Genomic DNA, 23,663 nt, shown 5'->3' with positions numbered 1-23,663 from the left:
GATGCAGATTTCAGCTGTGGCTGTTGTCTCCTATTACACCAGAATTGTTTTTCGCCTCCAGGTCCACAAGCTTCCACAAGGTAAAGTATCAGTGATTAGTCAACATGCATTAACACATGATTTAAGATTGAGCTTTTTCATAAAATTAACATAATTAACTACCAAGATTTAATTGCCATTCTTTCTTACAAGATACGACTGAAAATTATGTTTTAGCAGGATTCAAACATAGGATTTTAAGAAAAATCAATTAATTCACCAAATTAAAGTGACAGTGTGAAATTACAAAATTACCATGCTTTCAGATATTAACCATCAACTGGACTGAAAGAAACAATTTCCACTGCAATGCCATTTTTTAATAAATCTTTGACATGATGTTACTGTAACTTCTGTTATTACAAGCCAAATATTATAATTCCACAGACTGAAAGCACGGCCAGTAAAACTTGACTAAGTTGAAAGCCCACCATTAAATGTCTGAAACGCAACTAAAGAAGTTGATTCATAAAGAAGTATTCGGCAAAAGTTTTAAAGATTTTCTAAATTTGCTTTTATTTCAGAGAACTGTTGAACAAACAAATGTTCTAATACTATTTGTTTGTCCACTCCCTCATAGTCCAACAATCAACTTGCTCCAGCAAAGAACTCGCCTTTCCTGTCATGGGGCCCAAAACTTGATGCACTATTCCAGCCATGGTCACAGTAGCATTGACTAAAGGACAGTAATACTTCCCTTTGATCTACTGGCTACATTCCTGTTAATGTAACTCAGGATGCTGTTGGCCCTCTTTGCTACCAGGGCACACTGCTGGGTCACGTTCAGCTTGCTGTCTGCCACAACTCACAGGGCCTTTCAGCAGAGCTCCTTGCTATCAGCCAGTCCTGTTGCCAGGGTTTCTTCCTACCCAGGTGCAGGGCTTTACATCTGCCCTTGCTGAGTTTCATAATATTCCTGTTGGCCCATTCCTCCAGCTTGTGTATGTCCCTACGGACGGCAACCCTGTCCTTGACTATATTGACTGTTGACTGACATTTTGGTGTCATTTGCAAATCCAATGATATTGCATTCTGTCTCTGATTCAAGCTCATTGATAAACACGTTGAACAGAACTTGTACCAGGACAAACCCCTGCAGTACTCCACTTGTTACTAGACTCCAGGTAGAGTATGGTCCATTTATGACTATCCTCTAAATTTACATATTCTTAACTTCAGCAGTGGAAGAACAGACGAAAACTGGCAAATTGTTCATAAGACCAAATAAATGGGATCTAAGGCTATTGTTCAGCAGTTTTTCTAATTCATTAGAATTAGTTTTGCTGATTAATTCCTAAGAATCAGATTAAGTTCAAAATGTGAGAGCAAATAAGGATATTCACTATCTATCTTGTTTTTTCAGGATGAATTCAAGATGCAGGACTTTATTAGTCCTTGTGACACATATGATCCAACCACAGACTTCCCAAGCAAAGCTAAAGGTCCTTAATGCAGATGACCCTAAATGGGACTTACTATAGTAAAGTGCTGATGAGGTCAGCCTGGGATTTTTCCTGTGTATCTTAATAGCAAGAAGTAAGCTATTCTATCCTTTTGCAATGGGTAATTGAGAAAGAAGGGCTGACAGTCTTAAGCAAAACTAAAATGCGTATTTCATTAAAGAAAAAAAGAGGTGGTTACAATTATATATAGAATTTCAAAAAAGAGTACTCACTATATTCCATCTTCATTCTTCTTTCAGATGTTCAAGGACTTTCAGTCAAGACTTATTTGGTATCCTTACTTACAACCTTCCCATAGTTAACTAACTTTGCAGTGACCAGTGCATCCCATTAAGAAGGGGGTGGGGTGGGGTGTGTGCTAATAAAATACCTTAATTAACTGTTCTTTTTGATGTTCTCTGTCATTAAATATCTGCTGGCTGCAAGACTTTCCAATAAAGTTACAAACCTGATTAGAAGAATGTATTCTGGATCTGTTAAGGGATTTTCAAATTAGTGTAGATATAACAGCTTATTTGACTCTTAACATATTTTTTAGATGTCATTCCAGCCTTATTATTTTCACAAATCTCTTTTTGTATTCTTCATAAATTTCTAGTATTTGCACCTGCTTTTAATTTCAAATTACAGTTTTGCTTCTGTTGATTTACAAGAAAGTAACAGAAAATAAAGGAATCTTAAATGCAAATATACATTTTAGAATATGAAATCAGTACAAATTGCTGACATAAAACATTCTTCTGACCAAATCAATTTTCAGTTCCCAGCTATTCAGGAAGGAAACAAAACTGTGGATTTAAAGAAATACATGACTGAAAAAATACAGGTCAAAACAAGTTTCTAGACTTCAGTTCAAGCAGACAATGATCCCTGGGTTTATCAAAATAGCAAAGACTCCAAAAGCTGTCTAGACAAAAGTTTAATATATGTACTTTTTGCTTCCTTTAGTTTTCATCTTGTCCACAATTTGTGTGAATTGATTCAGAATTTAATTTTTATTTCTTTTTGGTACCAGAAGGCACTTCTTTGCATTACTGCATTCTCTTATATTTTTTTTTACTCTTTCTCTTCATCTTTTATATTAATTTTAAATGTAGATCACGTAAGACATATACCAGAACATTCTGAAAGTAACAATTAAGCATCCACCAGAAATTTTCAGGGATGCAGGAGGTAAAGACATTTGTCATCCTTCAATACATAGAAATGCATGTCTCTCTAATTTTCCAGATGCTTCTCTCACTGAACTTACGATTACTTGAAATTTTTTTAAGTAGATACTGAAAATATGGTTGTATTGAGTTTGCGTGGCAAGGTTTTGGTAGCGGGGGGGGCTACAGGGGTGGCTTCTGTGAGAAGCTGCTAGAAGCTTCCCCTATGTCCAATAGAGCCAATGCCAGCGGGCTCCAAGACGGACCTACTGCTGGCCAAGTCTGAGCCCATCAGCGATGGTGGTAGTGCCTCTGGGATAACATATTTAAGAAGGGAAAAAAAACCTGCACAGTAACAATAGCAGCTGGAGAGAGAGGAGTGAGAATATGTGAGAGAAACAAATCCGCAGACACCAAGGTCAGTGAAGAAGGAGGGGGAGGAGGTGCTCCACGTGCCAGAGCAGAGATTCCCCTGCAGCCCATGGTGAAGACCATGGTGAGGCAGGCTGTCCCCCTGCAGCCCATGGAGGATTAAAGGTGGAGCAGATATCCACCTGCAGCCCATGGAGGACCCCACGCCGGAGCAGGTGGATGCCTGAAGGACGCTGTGACCCTGTGGGAAGCCCACACTGGAGCAGGCTCCTGGCAGGACCTGTGGACCCATGGAGAGAGAGAAGCCCATGCTGGAGCAGGTTTGCTGGCAGGACTTGTGACCCCGTGGGGGACCTATGCTGGAGCAGTCTGCTCCTGAAGGACTGTGCCCCATGAAAGGGACCCACACTGGAGCAGTTCGTGAAGAACTGTAGCCTGTGGGAAGGACTCATGTTGGAGAAGTTCATGGAGGACTGTCTCCCGTGGGAGGGACCCCACGCTGGAGCAGGGGAAGAGCGTGAGGAGTCCTCCCCCTGGGGAGGAAGGAGCAGCAGAAACAACGTGTGATGAACTGACCGAAACCTCTGTTCCCTGTCGCCCTGTGCACAGCTGTGGGGGAGGAGGTAGAGCAAATCAGGAGTAAAGTTAAGGCCAGGAAGAAGGGAGCGGTGGAAGGAAGGTGTTTTAAGATTTGGTTTTATTTCTCATGAACCTACTCTGATTTGACTAGCAATAAATTAAATTAATTTTTTTCCCCAATTCGAGGCTGTTTTGCCCATGATGGTAATTGCTGAATGCTCTCCCTGTCCTTACCTCGACCCATGAGCTTTTCATTATATTTTCTCTCCCCTGTCCAGCTGAGAAGGGGAACGATAGATCAGCTTTGGTGGGCACCTGGCGTCCAGCCAGGGTCAACCCACCACAACAGGAAATTTATGTATCTTAATTTTATCAAACTGATTACATTTGAAAATCTGAATTTCTATCCAGACAAAATCAACCTTCTAATTTTTGATAATACAGAAATGCTGAACACCTTAGCTTGATTTATCTCCCCTCCACTAAACTCAGGACATAGATAGAGAACTAACACTTTTTTTTTTTCTTTTACATGTATTTATCCAAATAATAGAGTTTATTCCGTTAAGATATGTTTGTTTAATAGAAAAACAATATGAAAATGACCAACATCATAGGCACACGTATGGATACTATTCCTTCAGTTGGTTTAACTTCAGTGAGAAAATACTACTTGAAAGGTCCATTACTTTTAAGAAAAAACAAAAACAAAACCAAACTTTAACACAAAATGAAAGTCTGTAAAGGAGGAAGCAGTGATTTGAAATACAAAAAAAATTATTTTCATATGATCATTTGTTGCATAGATATAGTCATACTTTACTTTCTTCTCAAAAGAAATGCACATCAATGCAAGATAAATCTGTGGAATCTGCCATAATCATACAAAAAAACTTGTCAATTCTTCAAGACTTTCTTTCAACAATATTATAGGAATCTATGAACTGAATGATAAAATGCTGGGAATGAAAAGTATTCTCATCTCTTGGCCTTATTTACTAGTAGTCACCTTACAAAAGAGTACCTTTATTGTATTTGTCAACTAAAAAGCCTTGCCAATATTGTCTTACATATTTATTTTCTTTGTAATTTCCTCTTGTGAATCCTAGTGCAACAGAAAGATTTATTTACCCTTTTTAAGGATAGGAAAACATCAAATAGGCAAACCTTCAAGAATAATTACTATACAGGCTATGTACATATCAATGTACGTAGCAACCACATAACAAAAAGGTAAGTTTCCTTCTGTCCCAGGAACTACTTAGGACAAAAGGAAACTGAATGCCATTCTGCAGTGCAAAATATAACCCACTGTGCTTAGCTTAGACCATACACCAGAACAGAATCTGCTGCTCCATTCCTTCATGAATGGGATTTTAATGACTGGATTTTGGACAGTTTTGGAAAGCATCCTATTTCAAGATTTTAAGCAGAAGAATGAAGAAATGACAGGGTAAATAGTAAATATTACAACTTTAATTTATTGCTGGTATGTGTGCTATAACTTGCTTTTTAAACAAAAAAAAAAAACAAAAAGGGTTTAAAGCAAGTTAAAAACTATCATAAAATCTTGTATGTACCTTTTCAAAAAATACTTTGATGTGAACATGTATCATGGATATTTAATCAGAGGTTTCCATAAAATTTAAAGGTTCTGATTTCTAATTCTGTTTCTTGTGTCACCTTGGACATGTCATTATACTGTAGTGCTCTCATTTCTTATCAATAAAATGAAATTCACACTTTCCTTTTTCTGCCAGAGGGATATTATTATTAGTTGCCTAATATCTGTTCAATGCTATAAGCAGGTAAACTAGCCTGCATGAATCAAATATACAGTTCCAGATACAACAATACTTGCTAAAGCTGGAACTACATATTGATATGACTTTGACATTCCTACTTTTTATTTTTTCAATGAAGTTCAGATGCGTGGAAAAATAATGAATGATAAAACCAGTAATAATTGTCTTTCATTTACTCTTAATATCAAAAAATCTTTGTATCATTGCTCTCAAGTATCTAGGTCAGGTATCTAATCTTTGCCCTAAGCAGACTAAATGCCCAAATTTTCTATTCTAAATCCAGTGTTAGGCATCAAGGAGCTATTTGACACAAACTTATGAGTAAAGATTACTAAAGTAATTTAAGACTCCAAAAATGTATCCAATGTATTAATCTTCACTACAGGGAAGATAATTTTAAGCGCTAGTAATTTTTTTCTTTCTTTTTAAATAGACTATTACTTGTTAGAAATAATGTGAAGTTCTTAGAAAGGCTGTTCATTTACTAGGCAAATGGCAAAAAACAAGCTTGAAGAAAAGGTATCTTGCCAGTTTACCTTAATATCAGTCTGTATATGTTCATTGCATATGAAAGAATACAAATCTTAATACCTAAGCACATCTTTTGCATTGTTTACTCTACCTGTGCCTAGCAAAATTAACAGTGAATGATACAGAAATTCTGAAGACTGTAGCCTAATAAGTATAATTTTGCCTTTAGTAATACAAGGCCACAGGATTTGTGTTGACCGCATGCAGGCTTGCCTTGGCCTGAGGTTGTTTTCACTAGTTTTGATAATTTGTAGTGGTCAAGTGAATATTTCCTGACCTGTTTGTATTTCGGGAATGTTGTGCTCTGAGAACACTGCATACAGTAAAGCTCTGATAAAGCTACGTAGTCACTGCATAACAAGCAACAGCCCTTTATACTTACTAAGGCTGAGGGAGGCTAATGTGCAACTTTCAGATTTTAGTAAAGAACAATGAGAAAGAAGCAGCCTGTGTTAAGAAAACATATAAAAAGAAACAACTGAACTCCAGGACTGAAGAGGAAGCTCGTCCCCCGTCCCCATCCCCCACGTCACCACCACGAATATCAAACTCATCCCAACACAGACCCTTGGATGCTATCAATTCATTATAATCCCCACCCCAGGGACACACTGAAAAGGGTGAAAATAAGACAAGAGAAAAATAATGGAGAGTAGGAAGGCAGTTCTTAACTTTTATAAGTGTATTATTATTATTGAGGCTTTTCTATATTAGATAATTTAGACTACCAGACCATTAAAACTTTAATTGGAATAACAATAAATTGTTAACTCTATATAAATTGCGTTCCCTGTGGCCGTAACAAGAATCTGTGTCTGACATTGTACTATATAAGTGCATTATAATCAACTAACTTTAGATCTGAAGTTTTGTATACCAAATGTAAATTATGTTTCTATGTATCTTATACCACTGAAACACTGTTCAATGACTGCCGGGACTCTGAGGGCTCTAATGAGCCTAAATAGCACTGCCCAGCCTCCCCTGGGCCTCCCCCCACCCATGCCCATGGGTCCAGGACCCCTAGCCTGGAGCCATCGGTCCCTGCCCCAGTGGTGCTGCAGCAGTGCTGATCCCCAGCTCCCCACAGCCCTGCCCTGCCCAGCCACGGGGCTAATGTCCCTGCCTGGCCTTGGCCTGTCCCTGTTCCCATGGAGGTACCCGATGCCCAGGGCTGGGTCTGCCTCCGGCTGCCCCCCTGCCTGCCCTGCTCCCTGGCTGGGGCAGTGGGACCACCACTGGCTGCGATGCCCTGCACTGCTGGCCCCCACACAGATCCCTTGTGGTTCCCAGTTCACCAGCCCTCAGGGACCCATCAGCCTTTGCTGCACCCTGAAAATTACTGTCTCTTAATCACTGTGAAAAATACAATGCCTCTGAACAAAGCAAAGCATTACATTTAACAAGAAGTATTATTCTTCTCTTATTTCTCACTCAGAATAAATAAATGAAGTTAATCTCTAAACAGAGTAAATGTTAATTATAAAGTAATGCAAAGTTGAACGATTTATAAATGAAACTGTACCATCTTTTATTTTTTGGTTTTATCTAAAAGGTCAGGACAGGCTAAAAAATAATACTTTTTAAGAAAGGTCAAGTCCTAAGTGAGATGAAAACAATTCTCTGGGAAGGAAGAAGGTTCCTTCAGTATAGAAACTGATTCAAAAACCACCTAGACTTTACAGAGATAAAGCTATTCCTGCAGAACTTTATGTGCTGTCAGCATCAAGTGGGCAGCAAATGAACTTTTAAGCTATGAAGTGGGCATCCAGTGCCCACTGGAAGGGAGCTTTGCCTCAGGAAAAGCTTCCCTGTGAGATGCCTCCAGTGATTCATTAGCCAACAATTTCAAGATGCCTTAAGCTAAATGCTTACACATTAAAAAAAATTTCAAAAGTATTCTTAAAAAAGTTACAAATGTATTGCCTTGATGAGCATTTCAGGCAATTTTGCACCACAATACAATGATAATAATGAAAGAGTTCTCTTTCAATAGCCATAATGGTTACTAATATCCAAAATAGCTACCTCCGTTACTGCAAGTATCTTTCCTCAGCAGTGTATTATGTTGTACAGAGAAATGCTCACAAAAAGACATCTTCTACAGGAGAAAGATATATTGGCATGTCTAAAAATATGGCAATTTTATCTTCAGAAATGGCAGCTGGTTTTGGATAGTTCTTACATTCCTTAGCTGATAGAACTTAAGGAGGTAAAATTTTGAGATGACGAGTTGCTCAGCATATCTGAACACTTCAGACTTTCACAGAATGGTTGAGGTTGGAAGGCACCTCTGGAGATTGTCTAGTCCACCCCCACCTGGTAAAAGCTGGGTCAGCTAAAGTAGGTTGTTCAGAATAGTGTCCAGTCCGTGTCCAGTCTCTATCTCTACAGGGATAGAGAGTCCTACAACCTTCCTGGGAAACTTGTGCCATTTTTCATTCACATTTACAGTAAAAAGGTTTCTTCTGTTTAAATGGAATTTCCCATATTTCAGTATGTGCCCGTTACCATTTATCCTTTCATTAGGCACCACTGAGAATAGTTAAGCTCCACCTTTGTTACTCCCTGTCATCAGATATTTGTACACATATGCACCAACATCCTTGTTTATTTTAAAAAATATTGATCTGTTGAAGTGTCTTGAAAACTGATATTCTTTAAAATGGAATCACATATTTTTGGAAGTGTGTATTTGAACTAGAAATTTAGAATAATATACATTCTACACATGCTTTCAATTTTTTTTCCTTTTCATATAAAAATATCCTACTCTCAAGTCTAACTCTCCTGTGACAATCATATTCTTGGATATAAGTTCTGTAGGTCAGCAAATTAATTTGTTTTCCAGAAAAACTCAAAGCTGACACCAGAAAAAAATCTCTCTGAGATCATGTGTCATTTTCATGCTAAAGAATACTCTCAAAAATAAAAATTAAATTTGTATGAAGTTATCAATATTTGTTAAGTTTGTTGAGACAGTGAAATACCCTTTCAAGCCGTTCAGTTTCCTCAAGTTATCTGAAATGTCTCCTTTATCCAAATCAAGGACAAACAGATTCCTGAACTCAATCACAAACCCTATTCTTCCATGCAAAAATGGAAATCCAGTATTTTTCACAGAATTTGCCAGTTTTCTAGAGTCATGCCAGAAAGCATGACTTTCTGGCTTCTTGTTTTGTGGGAGCCTGCTTTCAGCAATTTCTTTACCTCTATAAAAAAAGCTAACTACATTAGAAGGTACATTCCTGTCATTAGACCATGAAGACAACCAAAGAGGTCCTGGTAAGCAGAACTAGAATTCAGGTTTTAGACAACAAAAGGAACAAAAGCCAGAAATTAGGATTAATATTAGGGTAGATTACTTGGAAAAAAGTGCAAATAGCAGCCCATAGAATCAGGGGGCTGAAATGCAGAAGCTAATGCAAGCTCTCTACCTCAGACATTGATCTTAATGTGTCGTAACATATTGTGGGATGCTTTCCATATAACAGATACTTCAAACAGTGAGAGTAGAAAAAGACTTGAAGACATTGTGCAGAATTGTTCATATATTTTCATTATTCTAGAAAACTATGAATTAAAGGCTGAAGCTGCACTGAACTTAGGCTGCTTCTGAATTTCATTTTTTTTCTTTAAAGAGAAAGATTATGTAAGAATACTGCATATAAAGAATAAAAGTTTTTTTAATTCATCCTACCAGAGTCATGATACTTTTCGAATTAAGATACTTCAAAACAGAAATTGAATGTTCCCTTATTTCCAGAATACTGATATTAATGCCAGGATCAGAGACTCGACAAGACGGTACTGTAGAGAACATGAGGTAGTTCCATGTGCTTTCCTCTCTGAATCCCACTGAGATTACTGAGATGGGAAAAAGACAATCTAAGAAAATACCTGAAACCAAAGTCAACAGACTAAATTTACAGTATTCTAAGGTCCACCACAGACACAATAAGAAATAAAAGAAAGCAGAAGGCACTATACAGGATTTAAGTGCTCTTTGCGCCATCATAAATACTAGAATATGAATATACTCTAAACCTTCTCTTGTGTGAAAGGCAGCAATTCCCAATTTCACATCAATGGCTTATGCAGTAATTCATGGGTTTCTGGGGTATAGAATTTTATTGGGGATGCTATGATTGTCGCTAAGCTGATTTTTTTTCTGTTTGTATTTTTATTTATTTCCATTAATTTATTTTTATACGTTTTAAATGAGTAATGTTCCATTCTTAATATCCCAAAGGAAAAATAAAATCCTAAATATAAAAAATAACAGTTTCTCTGTGTTTTTACCTGCAGAAGATTTTATGTTTTTCTACACAGGAATGTAACATTCTTTGCAGTATATATAATTTCTTAAAATTTAAGGTCCTTAGTGGGTAACAAGTTGAAATAACTATCACTTAAATATTACTGGGATTAATACTAGCAAAAAATATAAAAGGCACCTCTAAAACAAGTTTCATATCTTCTCCTGTACAAACTAACTAACTAACAAACTAACAATCATAGTGTTATGATTTGAGAATGATTTATATAAACTTATCTTGATGGAAACCAAATTGTACTAAACCTGTCTTTCCTGGAATTATGTGAGCATTTCTGACTGGCAAGAAGTTCTGTTGGGTTGTTTTGGGGGACAAAAATTCCATTACAAATCTTTCTCGTCTCAGAAATGAAACTATGAAAGACATCAGAAACCTTCTGAATGGGTCTTGAAAAATATTGAAATGCTCATTCTTTAAACTGAAGTTCTATTTGATGCTTATAGCATATGTTCTCTGTGTCTCTCATTAGGTTCTGGTTATTTCTACTGAGAATTTGGCTTCTGTCAAAACTGTCAACAGTTTTACCATCATTGCTAGATATTTACTTTACATAAATTAAATGGCACTATGATCATCTTTGCAGAGGCAAGAGCTTCTGAAAGATTCTACAGAGTTCCAAAGTAACTTCTTTCATGTGTAAGAAAAAGTTACTGGATAGCAGTGACTGAGAAATTTCAGCAAGTATCGAGTAAATTCATACCGCAGGAAATAATAATTAAAAATAATTTAAAAAAAAAACAAAACCAAAACCCACACCACATTAATTCTAACACAAGATGAGTACAAGACAAGTACAAAAAGAAACATTTTGCCTCTGTACAAAGACCATGGGATACTTAAATGTCAATTAAACCCTCAGAAACAATATTGTGGTAGCCTCCACACGAGGTAAAAGGATTAATTTCTTCCAGGTTGGTTAATATTCATAAATTCCCATTAGGGTCATTGGGAAGCTGAATGATTCTTAGCTTAAGTGCTACTGACTAGTTTGCTCTAAGTGTCAAAACAGTGTGCTCAAATGGCTTCAAAAAACAGCAGAAGGTCAATTTCTTAAAACTGAAATTTCCTTCAAGACCATAATGATAAATTTTTTTGGTCATTAATTTATTTAACATATATAGGTTTTAGAACTTTCCAGGGGAAAATAGGATTTAAACATGTGGGTTTTATATCTCTTTCATGAAAAGACAAACTACCCAGCACCAGGCTGCATACAAATGAAAAGAAATCCTTTCTTCTTATATCTGCAGTTATAAACCTACATACGCTCTTTGCCTATTTGTTACACCTATACACTAGACATATATATTAGGAATTAAAAGGTATTGCTTTTGATCCCAACTTTACTATTAAGTGAGAAGAGAAGGGGAAAGGAGTCACAGGTGAAAGACAGTAGAAAAAGCAGCAGTTAGTTTTACTTTCAGAAAGTCAATATGCCTGTTCCCTTTTGTATTTGTGTCAGCTTTATTTAATTTGAATATATGTCCTTCAAGTCAAGGATTCTCTTCACAAGTATTTGTATATATCATAGTGTACCAAAGCAGTACTATAAACTAAAACAGCGTTACCTAAGCAATTCTACCAGCTTTGTGAAAAGTGGAAAGTTTAGTGTTACCTAGTTTTCAGCTGCCCTGGATTGGGGCTCTAAAGACCTGGTGCCCTACTCCACTGGTAACTTGCTGGGTGACTTTGGGCAAGTCACTTCATTGGTATGCGCCTCAGTTTTGGCATCCAAAAGAGACATAATAACTATTTCCAGTACTATCCCTGCGACTCATGACTTTCCAATCTGTGTATCTCCCCTCCTCCCACAGCTCTATTTATTTTCCAAGCTGCAGGGTCCTACACTAGTCAATCACTTTTCAATTGGAAATTTATCCATGTGTTTGATGATCTTTGCTATCTTTCTCTGAACTTCCTTCAACTTTGCTGTATTCTTCTGAAATGCAGAGAGGCCAGAGCAACAACAGGAGTCAAAGTGCAGGTCAATTTATACAGCAGCATGTTTTCTGTTCTGTCCTCTACTCTTTTCCTAATATTTAGTTTAAAAAGCACTAAGGAGTGCTTTTTTAAGCACTCTAAGTATGGACCTGAGGACTACATAGTGGTCTTAGTATACTGACTACCTTAGAACATAAGAGCTTGCTGATATTACTGACAACAGTAATGATAAACAGAGCTCACCATTTTATTTGCAAATTAAAATAATTTTGCAGTGCTTGCTATGCAAAGAGAGTTACAAAGAAGCAACACAGGCTAAGGTCTTTGAATTCCCCGCAAGTGCAGCGGGAAGACTACATGACTATAACTCTGAGACCCCAGTCACTTAAAGATAAATTGGTTGATGCAGCAATGGTTTAGGAAGCAGTGGTACAAATCTCATGTGCTGTTAAAATAAATCTCTGCCTAAACAGAGTGACTACAGTCTGCTGTTACTCAAAGTAGTAAAGGTGCCCCTGACAAAGTGTAGCAAGAGCATCTTTGCCAACACTCTGGCGAACCTGCTGATGAGAGGATACTAAGAATGATGGAGAGGGAGAAAATGAGCCACATTTAAGTGACATAGTGGTGGAAAAAAGTAGAAAGGAAATGAAAGATTTACAGGAATATGAGAGACTTCAGGAATGATAAAATAGGGTGAAGAGACCCCTGTCTCAAGTTTACATACACACATGCAGTCAGCCTGGGACAGAAGTGGGAGGAACTGCAGCTCCACATGCCATCACAGAATGGTGACATCATTGGAGTAACTGAGATGTGGTGGGACAGCTCACATGGCTGGAGTGTAGTGATGGGTTTTTGCAAGATTTCAGGGACAACTTCTTTGATAAACATACTGGATGGGCCAACCAGGGGTGACGCACAGCTGGACCTGCTACTCACTAATAAGGAAGAGCTGGTTGGAGACATGGTAATCAATGGTAGCTATGGCTGCAGTTACCATGAAATGAATTCAAGACCCCAAGGGGAGGGAGGAAGGCAAGTAGTAGAGAACAGATCCTGGCTGGATGGTAAGGGTCACAGATTTGTGGTTAGTGGGTCATACTCTTCTTGGAGGATTGTAACAAGTGGAGCACTTCAGGACTTTATTCTGTGACCTGTCTTGTTTAAAACCTTCATCAACAACCAGGAGGAGGCTATGGAGTGGACCCTCTTTAGGTTTGCAGGTAACACCAAACTGGGAGGAATAGACAATATGTTTGAAAGCAGGCTTGCCAACCAGAGGGACCTAAGACAGGCTGAAGAAAGGGGCCAACAGGAATCCTACGAAACTAAACAAGGGCAAATTCAACCCCTGGCAATAGGAAAGGCTGGGATCTGACTGGCTGGAGAGCAGCTCTGCTGAAAAGGCCCTGTGGGTCCTGGTGGACAGCAAGATGAATGTGAGCCAGCAGTGTGCCCTGGCGAACAGCACCCTGAACTGTATTGAGAAGCATGGCTGATACACTGATGGAAGGGAGTATCCCCACCTCTATTTAGCACTTGCTAGTTCCATGTCCAGTCTGAGGCTCACCAAAAGGAAGGGGGCCTGGGAAGAAATTGATAAACTGGAGTGAGTTTTGCAGATGATCTCCAAGATGGTTGGGACTGGAGCACTTACCCTGTGAGGAGAGGCTGAGGAAGCTGGACTTGTTCAGCCCAGAGAAGAGAGCTTCAGGGGGGCCTAAAAGGAGCCTTCCGATACATATGAGGTGGGAGGACAAGAGGAAAAGGTATAAGTTGAAACAAGACCAGTTCCGAGCAGATATAAGGAGAAACTTTTACCCTGTGAGGACAATCAAGCTGTGAACAGATTGTTTGGAGACATTACGCAGCCTTCATCCTTGGACTTTTCAAGATAGGACTGGATAAACCCCTGAGCATCCTGGCTTTATCTTAACACCCAGCTTCTTTTGAGTAGGAGGTTCCCTTCCAACCTGAATTATCCTATGATCTTATGATACCTAAGCTACTTCTTAGGATAACTTAAATTTTGTATGTCATTCACAAATCACTTTTTAACTTCTTCAAAATGATAATAGGAAGGAATTATAGCCAACTCTGCATGATGCTATTTTTAACGGAACCTCAGTCCACTCTATACAGTGCAAAAAAAACTTTGTTCACCCAAACTTTTCTGGTAGGTTTCAGCTATTTCATGCCAGGAATGAACATATCCACAGCTGTGCAGTGGAGTTTGAGGACACTGGCAGAATCATTTTTGAACACTTCTCTCTGCATGCACCATCTTATATCTTCCATGGTTTGTCCTGGCTACCTGTTCAAGCCAATTTTTCTCAACTAGCACAGAGTAGATACCAACCAGGTTATGCATTATACAAGAAGTTTTCTTATCCAGTAAGTTATAATTACTCAACAGATTCCCTTCAGGTTGATCTCCTTAATACTGCCAGTCTTCCCACCTAAATCTTTTCCTCACAATCCCTCACTCTCCACTCTAATCACTTTACTTGGCTCTCTGTCTTCCTCCTACATATTCCTTTCTATTAAGAACTCTCAGCTCACTTTTTGGGGGTTCCTGACACAAATATTTCTTTTTCCCCTTCCTTTCTTTCTCTCCTAATCCGGGTTCCTAACCTCCATACCTCAGTTCACATGTAAACTTCTTCTCACCACTCATGGACAAAGCTTTGTAATTTAGCTTAAAATAGGTGACATTCAGGAAAAGTTATGGGTTATGTTAATAACCACAAAACATGAGCTTTCTGAAAAAAATAACACTGGAATTGAAAATACATAAAACAATGTGAATTGGGCTAATTTCATTTTCTGAAAAGGTAAAACAATGTTAATATCGATACAGGATTCGTCAAAAAAAAAAAAAAATTGACTTCTCTAAACCCGAGCAAGTAAATAAATTTAAAAAAACAAACCAAAAAAAAATCACTTTTAGGAGATGCTACACTTTAGTATTCACACTGCTATTCTAGTGTTGTTCTGGCAATTTTCAAACAGACTTAGAAACAGAGAAGGTATGACCAATGTGGTTCTCAGAGGGCTTTAATCAAGTTTTATTTCATATATGAATGGTACTGAAATTTGACGTAATAAAGATCTAAAGAAATTACATAACTGAGAATCTCTTTGGTACTAGTTAGTGATTTTACAGATTAACAAATTCCATATAATAGTGTTCACTAGTATGCAAGGTTTATTGCCTCAGCTGCATTTAAGTGAAAACACTTTGGTAAATGGAGGTATATGTTTAATTAATTTCCAGGTGCCTGTGAATGGGGAAAAAAGGTTAAATTCTTTCAGCTTTCTGGTATTGCTACTGGTACAGTACACAAATTAAGCAGCCCATATTTTAAAGTATAAAAAGATCCATTGACTGGGACCAAGGTGGAGAAAGTGTAGCTGGAAACTGAAAAGGTAGTTCAGAAAATTCTTTCATGCCTTACTTGGAGTAGAATTCATTAAAACATTAACTTTTCTTTAAATAGATTTGACTTCTTATTTACTAAGGAGTTTGGGAGATACTTTGCAAAAAGTACTTTTAGTTCTGGTATTAGATAATCTTAGACTTAGTTCTGAAGAGTAAAGCCAACTGTCCTCAACTTTACCTATACTGGGAATGAATAAAACCTGTAGTATCTTATTTAACACTAAGAAATAACTTCTGATATGACATATTGCATGGGTCACTTCCATATTCATATTCCAGAACAGAATTTTTGATCTAATTTTTCTATTGGAAAAAGAATAACTTTCCTATCTTTAGGCAGGAGACTATTCAGCATATTACTCAGTCTTCATGTGTATGGTGTGATTAGAGTCTTCACAAATAATAAAGGAGGGAGAAACATTTAAAAGAGCACAACAACTATATTTCACATACTTTATGCCTCAACACATAGCTATCCAGTTCATACAATTAAATTTAAAACTAAATAACTACTCTAACTTTATCCTCAAGGACATGAGGATATGATTTCTATCAAAAGTTCAAATGTTCTCAAGCAACTAAACAACAACCAACCAACTCTGTCTTTAGGCCAAAGAGAAGAAACAGAGACAGAGAGAAGAGAGAATTCTGCATAATAATTTATGCAGTCTGATTAGAAAGTACATGGGATACTCGAGTGTGAGGCAAGACACAAAAAACCCCACATTCAGTTACTTCGTTATCTAGTTCTTTACATCTGGCTGTTGTTTTCTTATCAAAATGATCTTTTTCGTTGTGTGGGTGTCCCCTAACAGTACAAAAAAAACCTCCAAAATGAAAAATTACCTTCTAGAATTAAAAAAAGTTGAAAATGCTGGGTGGGGGAGGAGGGAGGGAAGGAAATGGGATTAAATCATCCAGCAGAAATAATTCTAACACATCTTATGTCACTGGCAATATTCATTTCAACATTTAAAATCTGTTGTCCAAAGTTAGACCACTACAGGTTTGTTTCCTTCGGTGTCCAGTAAACTTCATAATGGTCAAAGCTATTCAAAAACTAACTGGAATGACTTATCACTTTCGATTATGGTGAAATAGTTTTCACTGCAGAAAAAATAAGTCACTTAATGAAAAAGCCCAAGCATATTATGGGAGCATTTGAATGTCAACATTTTTCAAAGGGGAAATAAAACGTTCCAACAGTTTATCTCAATACCACTAAATATTCTGAATGTAAGCAAGTGTTTTATCCCAGGTTTTTCCCTCAGTTGTTTTATCATCTTGACATGAACAGATCATCAGTGCAATATATTATGCTGTTTGGTGGCCCTGAAGCATACAGATATACAAGTTAATGTATTAATGTTTTGACCTTATCAAAATGAAGTATTTTGAAGGTCCTATAAACTCTACAGTTTATGTACTATTATTAGAAGAGTTCCAGTGTCAAAGAATATTTATTTTAATAGTTTATTCTTCTTGAATTTTAGTTGGTTTCCTTAGAGGATTCCTTTATATATATATATACACACACACACACATATATATATGTAAAATTATAGCTATATTACATATAGTTATATATATTCAAAATATATATATATATTTATATATATGAATAGGATCACTAAAACCACACTGATTTTTAAAAACTTTTTTCCTTTCCATAAACCAGGACAGTTCATATTACCTATGGATTTTATAGTTTGAATATCCCATTCTCCTGTTCTTTTTATTGTTGTTTAAAATGTTGTTTTTCATTCCAATTTATAAATTCCTGAACTTCCAACAAAACTGACCTAAGTAAGGAAAATACTTTCTTTCTAAGTATTACCTAAATTGAAATAAAGAGTAATTCAGTACATTTTTTCTCTTTTACAGAGGAGATGGAATTACTTACAGTCAGTAGTACATAAAACATTGTCATTTGCTCTTTTGTAAGCAATGAACAGAAGTCTGTAGAATAGTAAATGAAACAAAAATATATTAAAATGTTTGAATGCACCTAAAACATTAGAGGTTTTTCTTTAGGATAAGTATGAATTTAAGAAGACACATCTGTTAAATCATTAAAAATTGGGAAGGACTCTTTACTGCATCACTTAACATTTATTTCAGAAGTAAACTACAATCCATCAATTTAAACATTAGCACAGACTACCATGTTTTCATATTTAACATTAGTTCTATTGACTTTTTTAATGAATGATGATCTTATTTGAAGTAGAAAAATGTGAATTAAAATTTTAGAAACAGATCTTTCTGGATCTGTATACAGTATCAGAACTAATTTAACTAACAGCCAACAGTGGGCTTATTAAAACCTATAACTGGAGAATTCTAAAAATAAGTACTTTAAAATGGGGGAGGGTCAACAAGATGCAACCATTTTTCTCCTCTCTGACTTGACTAAAGCAAAATCAGTGTCATTCTGTGCACTGTCATTGTGTGGGTGTATAGTTGTGAATAAAAGACATCTCAAGAGTGCAAAGGTGAAAAATCATCTGTTCAGAAACTATAGCTCAGTATAAGATGAAGCAGAGCTAAAAGACCCATGAGTATGAAAATACATTAAAAACATTTACTTGTGTGACTATGTATGCAATTTAAGTTCCTGTTATGCCTGGAGGAAAAAAAAAAAAATCTACTGAGAAGCTCTGGTAATTTCCTTTCATTCTATGAAAAGAGGGTTCCTTTTTCCTCCATCCATTGCAAAATCAGGTAGCCATGTGGGCTGTTTTGACAATAGGAGTTCAGGGACTGAAAAGTCACAGATTTACAATTCTGAGAACTAAATATCTGTCTAAAAAAAAATAAAAATCTATCATCTGTCAAATAAATTACCAATGCAACCAGCAACTTATTTACATTGCCCTAAGCAGAACAGGCTTAGCCTTTATTTAAGTAGCAGACTTCTACAGATGTGACTCAAGTGATGTTGCACCTTAATTTCTCCCAGGGAATCTCAAGCCCATGAGCGTGCTGGTAGTAAAAAGCCATTTCAGTAAGTGAGTAGTCATATTATGTGAGATTCAACCTGAGATTAAGACACCTACATCTGTGTGTCTATAGTTGCACTAGGTATATAAATTATTATAAAAAATGGAAATCTAATCAGTGTAGTCAGTGGAATGTAGTGTTTTAATTCATCTTAAAGTACATACCTTGGACAGGACATAACAGCTGCTTATATGCTGTTTGTTGTCATGTCAGGTGTTCTTCCCTGTCTTCTAGTTTCTGTGCCAGAATGACATAGTCTCCTGTAAATTCTAATTTACCAACACCATGCAATTCTCATTTACTCTAGAGAACCTCTACCCAACCCCTACCATGTGGTCAGCTGAAACACTCTGCAACCTGCACTGACAGGATTAGCTATGTATGGGGAAGATTCAGTTGTCTGTACATAGTTTGGGTTGGTGCAATTTTGTTACTTCATAACATACTGCTTTGCAACACCTTAGTTTGTCTGCCAGAAGAGCCTCTGCACTTCTGCCACTGCCATAAAAATATCTTGGATACCATAGGTGATTTCATACGTCAGTGCACATATATTCACCTACAGCTGAACTGTACCCCATAGCTCCCCAACTTCAATGGGTATTTAGATACCTGTAAGTATCTAAACCTATAGGTTACAATACAGAGACATCTACATTTTGGTGTTTTGGAGCTGAATCTCACCTAAGACGTCATTACGACTGCTGAGTCTTCCGGCAGTAGTACTGTGTACTGTTTGTTGCAACAGCTTTTGAGATGAGGAATGAATGACAAATTCTGTTTAAATTGTTAGATGTTTGGGAAAAAAGTGCGTTTAAGAATATTGAAGTTTGTGTACACTAGCCTGTAAGACTGGGAATTGTGAAGCTAAATTAATCCCTTCTGTCCACTTAGATAATATTACGGATTCACACATAAGTGACGGAGTGCAGAGAGTAGCCAACAGAAAACAGCAAGCAAAAGGAACTTTTACAGGAACTGCAAATGGAGGGAGTGAAAAAGCACAGCCAATTTTAGAAACAGCAAAGAGGATTACTAGTGCCAAGAAAGGTTGAAGCAGCAGCTTCAGGAAGATCTAAAGAAGCTTTGGTTCTACTTCAGCCAACAGTTTCTAACACAAAAGGAGTTTTAACAAAGCAATAAGGACAGAAAACATCAAGACAAAGAATCCTCAGTGAACAGAAAGAAGTGCTGAAACACAGGTGATCAGACAAGCAAGAAAAGCGTGTCTTGGTTATGACACCACAACCTGGGTAGGGAAATATTTTGATTCTCTTACAATTGACATATATGACTTTGATTATCATTTACCAGCATCTTTTAAAAATTGTGTAATTCAATATCTTTCGTGAATTAAAATGCCTGTTAAAAGAAATTAATACACATAATCTGCATGACAATGTACTTAAATGAAGCTGAGAGTTTCCTGTAGTTTCACATACCTCAGTAAATTTCATTTGTTCTGTATAAGCCAATTTAAACATTTTCACAAGTGTTTGCAAGGCCTTAAACAGAAAATTAGACAAAATATTATAATTAATGAAATTAAAAGGATGTTTACAAAAGATTATGTAATATCCCAGGTTTTCTGTTCTTTTTTTTTTCCTATGCAGCTAGACTTTAAGACCTTGCATTGCATCGTTTTTAGTCTTCTTTTCAAATGTCTAGGCCACAGTAGCTTTAGATATTACACTGAAGCTAGGCCATGTGAGGCTGCCTTGTGAAAAAGAATCTTAAAAAAGCAATTTTCATAAATTTAAGAGAACAGAAGGGGAAAAGATTTGGTTATTTCATATCCTGCCTAAAAAGTGGCCATAAAACTTGGGGTTTTTTTGTTTATTTCAATAAAGCAACCAACAAGGGGTTTTTTCACATTGTAATTAGTATAAATGGCAGGGGTTTGGTAGCAGGGGGGTGGGGGGCTGCACATGTGACCTCTGTGAGGGGAGGTCAGGGGCTGCCCCATGCTAGTCACAGCTGGTTCCAGCTGGCTCCACAATGGCCCCACCACAGGACACAACTGAACCCATCAGCAGAATTTGTGGCATCTCTGTGAAAATGTGTTTAAGATAAGGCAGTAAACACTCAGAGAAAGGAACAAGACCAGAGCAGAAGCACTCCATTCCAGAGCTAGTAACACCCTCAAAGGGACTGGAGCCCATGGATAACCCACACTGGAGCAGGTTCTTCCCCTAAGAGACTGTGGCCCATGGTCAATGCACAGCAGAGCAGAGGAAATGAGTAAGAAGGAAGGAGCAGCAGAAGCAAAGAGTGAGAAACGAGGAGTAGCAGAAAGAAACTACTATACCTTGACCTGAACCTCCTGCACTGCCCGTCACATCACTGAAGAGACAAAGTGTAATCTGTGGTGGGGTAGCTAGAAGACGGGGAAGGAGAGGTGTCTGGAATGAAGTTAAGCCTGCAAAAGGGGAGGGGAGTTTTCCCTAACTTTTTAACTATTTGTCTTTGTTTCCCAACACCCAAATCAGTAATTAAATGTTTTATATTAAGACTGTTTTGCCCAGAACAGTAGTTGATGAATGATTTTCCCCATCTTCATTTCAACCCATGAGTTTTCTCACTCTTGTTCTTCCTATTTTCTGCCCTGTTCTGCTGTGGGGGTGGAGTAAGCGAGTGGCTGTGGGGGTACTTTGCTGCTACTCAGGGTCAAACCACCACCCAAATATACTAGCACAAAATGTGCAGTTGTCCAAACAAAACCAGCAAGCCAAGGGAGTGGTTAGGTGAAAAGAGTACTGAAGTGCCAAGCAGTGATGGAGTAAGAATTATGCAATGTTCTGAAGTACAGAATTTGGAGTCTGGCTCCTTAAAAAGATGCAACAATAGAATAAAGAAAGTTCAAGTAGATGAAGTGGTAAGAAATTACTAATTCTGGTTATAGTGGTACTACGAAGGAAAGATTAAGTTTCAAGGAGGGAAGTCAGAAAGAAGTTACAGTAATACCTATGTTAATTAAGCAGGGGAAAGAGCAGGTTTTTACAACAGTTATTACAGTGTAGTACAGTGATAATACAGGCTATTGAAAGGATTAACAGACACCATCTCAAATGTGATGCAGAAATAAACTCCCGAAAAGAAAAACAGGCACATGTATCTGTACTACATGGCTTTTTGGAATACTTTTTTTGATTTTTACCTGTTATCTGGCAACAAGAGTTTGTGACAACTCATGTCAGCGCACCAGTAAAATTACTGTTTGAAAATGGGCTTTACAAAAAAGGTCAAAGTTATCTCTAACTGAAAAAAATAAAGGTTTCGGTTCTTAACAGATTGAAATATTTTGTGGTATACATTTTTATTTGTTTTCTAAATGTATGAAAGATTTTTAATATGTTTATTTATTTTCCTCACACTCTCTCCTTTAGCCTACCATCAACCCAGAAACCACTCCTTGCTATTACCTGACAGTGCATTTTTCCATTTTCTACTATCAAGTTTAATTTTGAATGATCGTATCTGTTTGAGTATGCACATTTAATGCTTTTTCATGCTGAAATTATTTACTGCCTACATATTTTTTTTCAAAGATTTGTAAAAGATATTTTCTTCATTTAAAGCACGGTGGACTACTGCAGCATTTCACAACTTAGTACAGAGTGCACTTCAACATAAATTCAGCAATATACCATTAAAAATTAAATGAGCAAACCAAAATAATAGTAAAAACTATAATGTAATCACTACAAACTTAGGTGGTAAAAAGAAATAGAAGATACACAGCATATTCAAATCTCCCACACCTACCAACTCACATGTTTTATATGACTTTCAGAAAATACATTTTGAAACTAAACAGAAGTCTATTCTCTTTCATTGCCTATTACCTCATACTTCAGGCAGGAATGCAAGTATGTGTGTCATCTGAGACATAGTTTGTTCTCCTTTTCTCAGTTGTTCAAAAATGAACATCTCAACAATCCAAATTACTTCACAGAAACCAACAAAATAGTTATCCCATGGTTTCTGAATTGTGGGGTAGGATCTAATAGAGAAAGTTCCTACTTTATGTCTTTTAACAGTCCCATAAGCTAGCGATTTCCCAGTAAAGAGTGTGGTTTATCGTATTTGGTATGAAGGATACAATGCAAAAAAATGAGTCAGTGCCTTTTGTAAACAGTTATAGCAGCCCTGGAGCTACAGTAGGAAGAGTCCTTTTACCTAAATTCACTCAGAATGCACATTCCAGAACATCTATGAACTCGGGAAGTCTAAATAGAGATATACAATATTTGCTGAAATAGTAATCAAATTTGCTCTGTTCTTTTATAGAATACATTATCTGAGGCAATCACACAGAGTTCTAAAAAGTTTACTATTATAAAAGATCAATTACACAAAAAAAATAGTCCTAGTCTTTTGTTAGTTGCAATTTTTACATTAGTTGATTAATTTTCTCAGATTCTGCAAACATTTATGTAGCTAATCTCTTCCTATGCTACATTTCCTATAGAGAACTGTAAAAGAAATTCCTGAACTAAATCTCGTTTGGAATGCCGTGATTTTTTTTTCATCAGATAAATGGAAAAGCACAAAAACACAAAAAGGATTACTGTTCCCTGAAGATCCATTGATACTCTGTAGATATTGAAAAATATTATTTACAGTAATGCTTGTGAAAAAGTAGACAGTATGAACATACACTAATGAAGCTCAGTTCTCATTAGCACTTCATCATTATAATGACCTTGTTCCAAATGGTGATATTCCCAAGTTAATGCTTCAGATGCTTTCACTCTTACTTAAAATAACGCTTGTTCATAAAAACAGTGGATAAGAATCTTACAGGTTAATTAAACCCTTAATAGCACAATGCATTCAGAAATAAGTAATAAGAGATAATAGTGATTAAATGCTACATTAGTAAATAGAAACTTACTCACTGTTTTACAAACATGACTTATACAACCATAGAAGCAAATACATATTTTAATGATAAAAACATTATTTCTGTATCTGTTACACAATATCTTTCAGAA

General features: G+C 36.8%; 1 protein-coding gene across 3 annotated transcripts in view; it reads right to left on the bottom strand.

Moving 5' to 3' along the window:
• CSMD3 (CUB and Sushi multiple domains 3) overlaps nucleotides 1-23,663 on the bottom strand; it is a 748,293-nt gene that overhangs the window by 473,898 nt on the left and 250,732 nt on the right. The gene's annotated exons all lie outside the window — the stretch shown is intronic.

The sequence above is a fragment of the Gymnogyps californianus genome, chromosome 2 (assembly GCF_018139145.2).
Source record: "Gymnogyps californianus isolate 813 chromosome 2, ASM1813914v2, whole genome shotgun sequence".
Lineage (NCBI taxonomy): Eukaryota > Metazoa > Chordata > Aves > Accipitriformes > Cathartidae > Gymnogyps > Gymnogyps californianus.
Note: the sequence above shows the minus strand (reverse complement) of the source record. Positions and strands in the feature narration are given on the sequence as shown.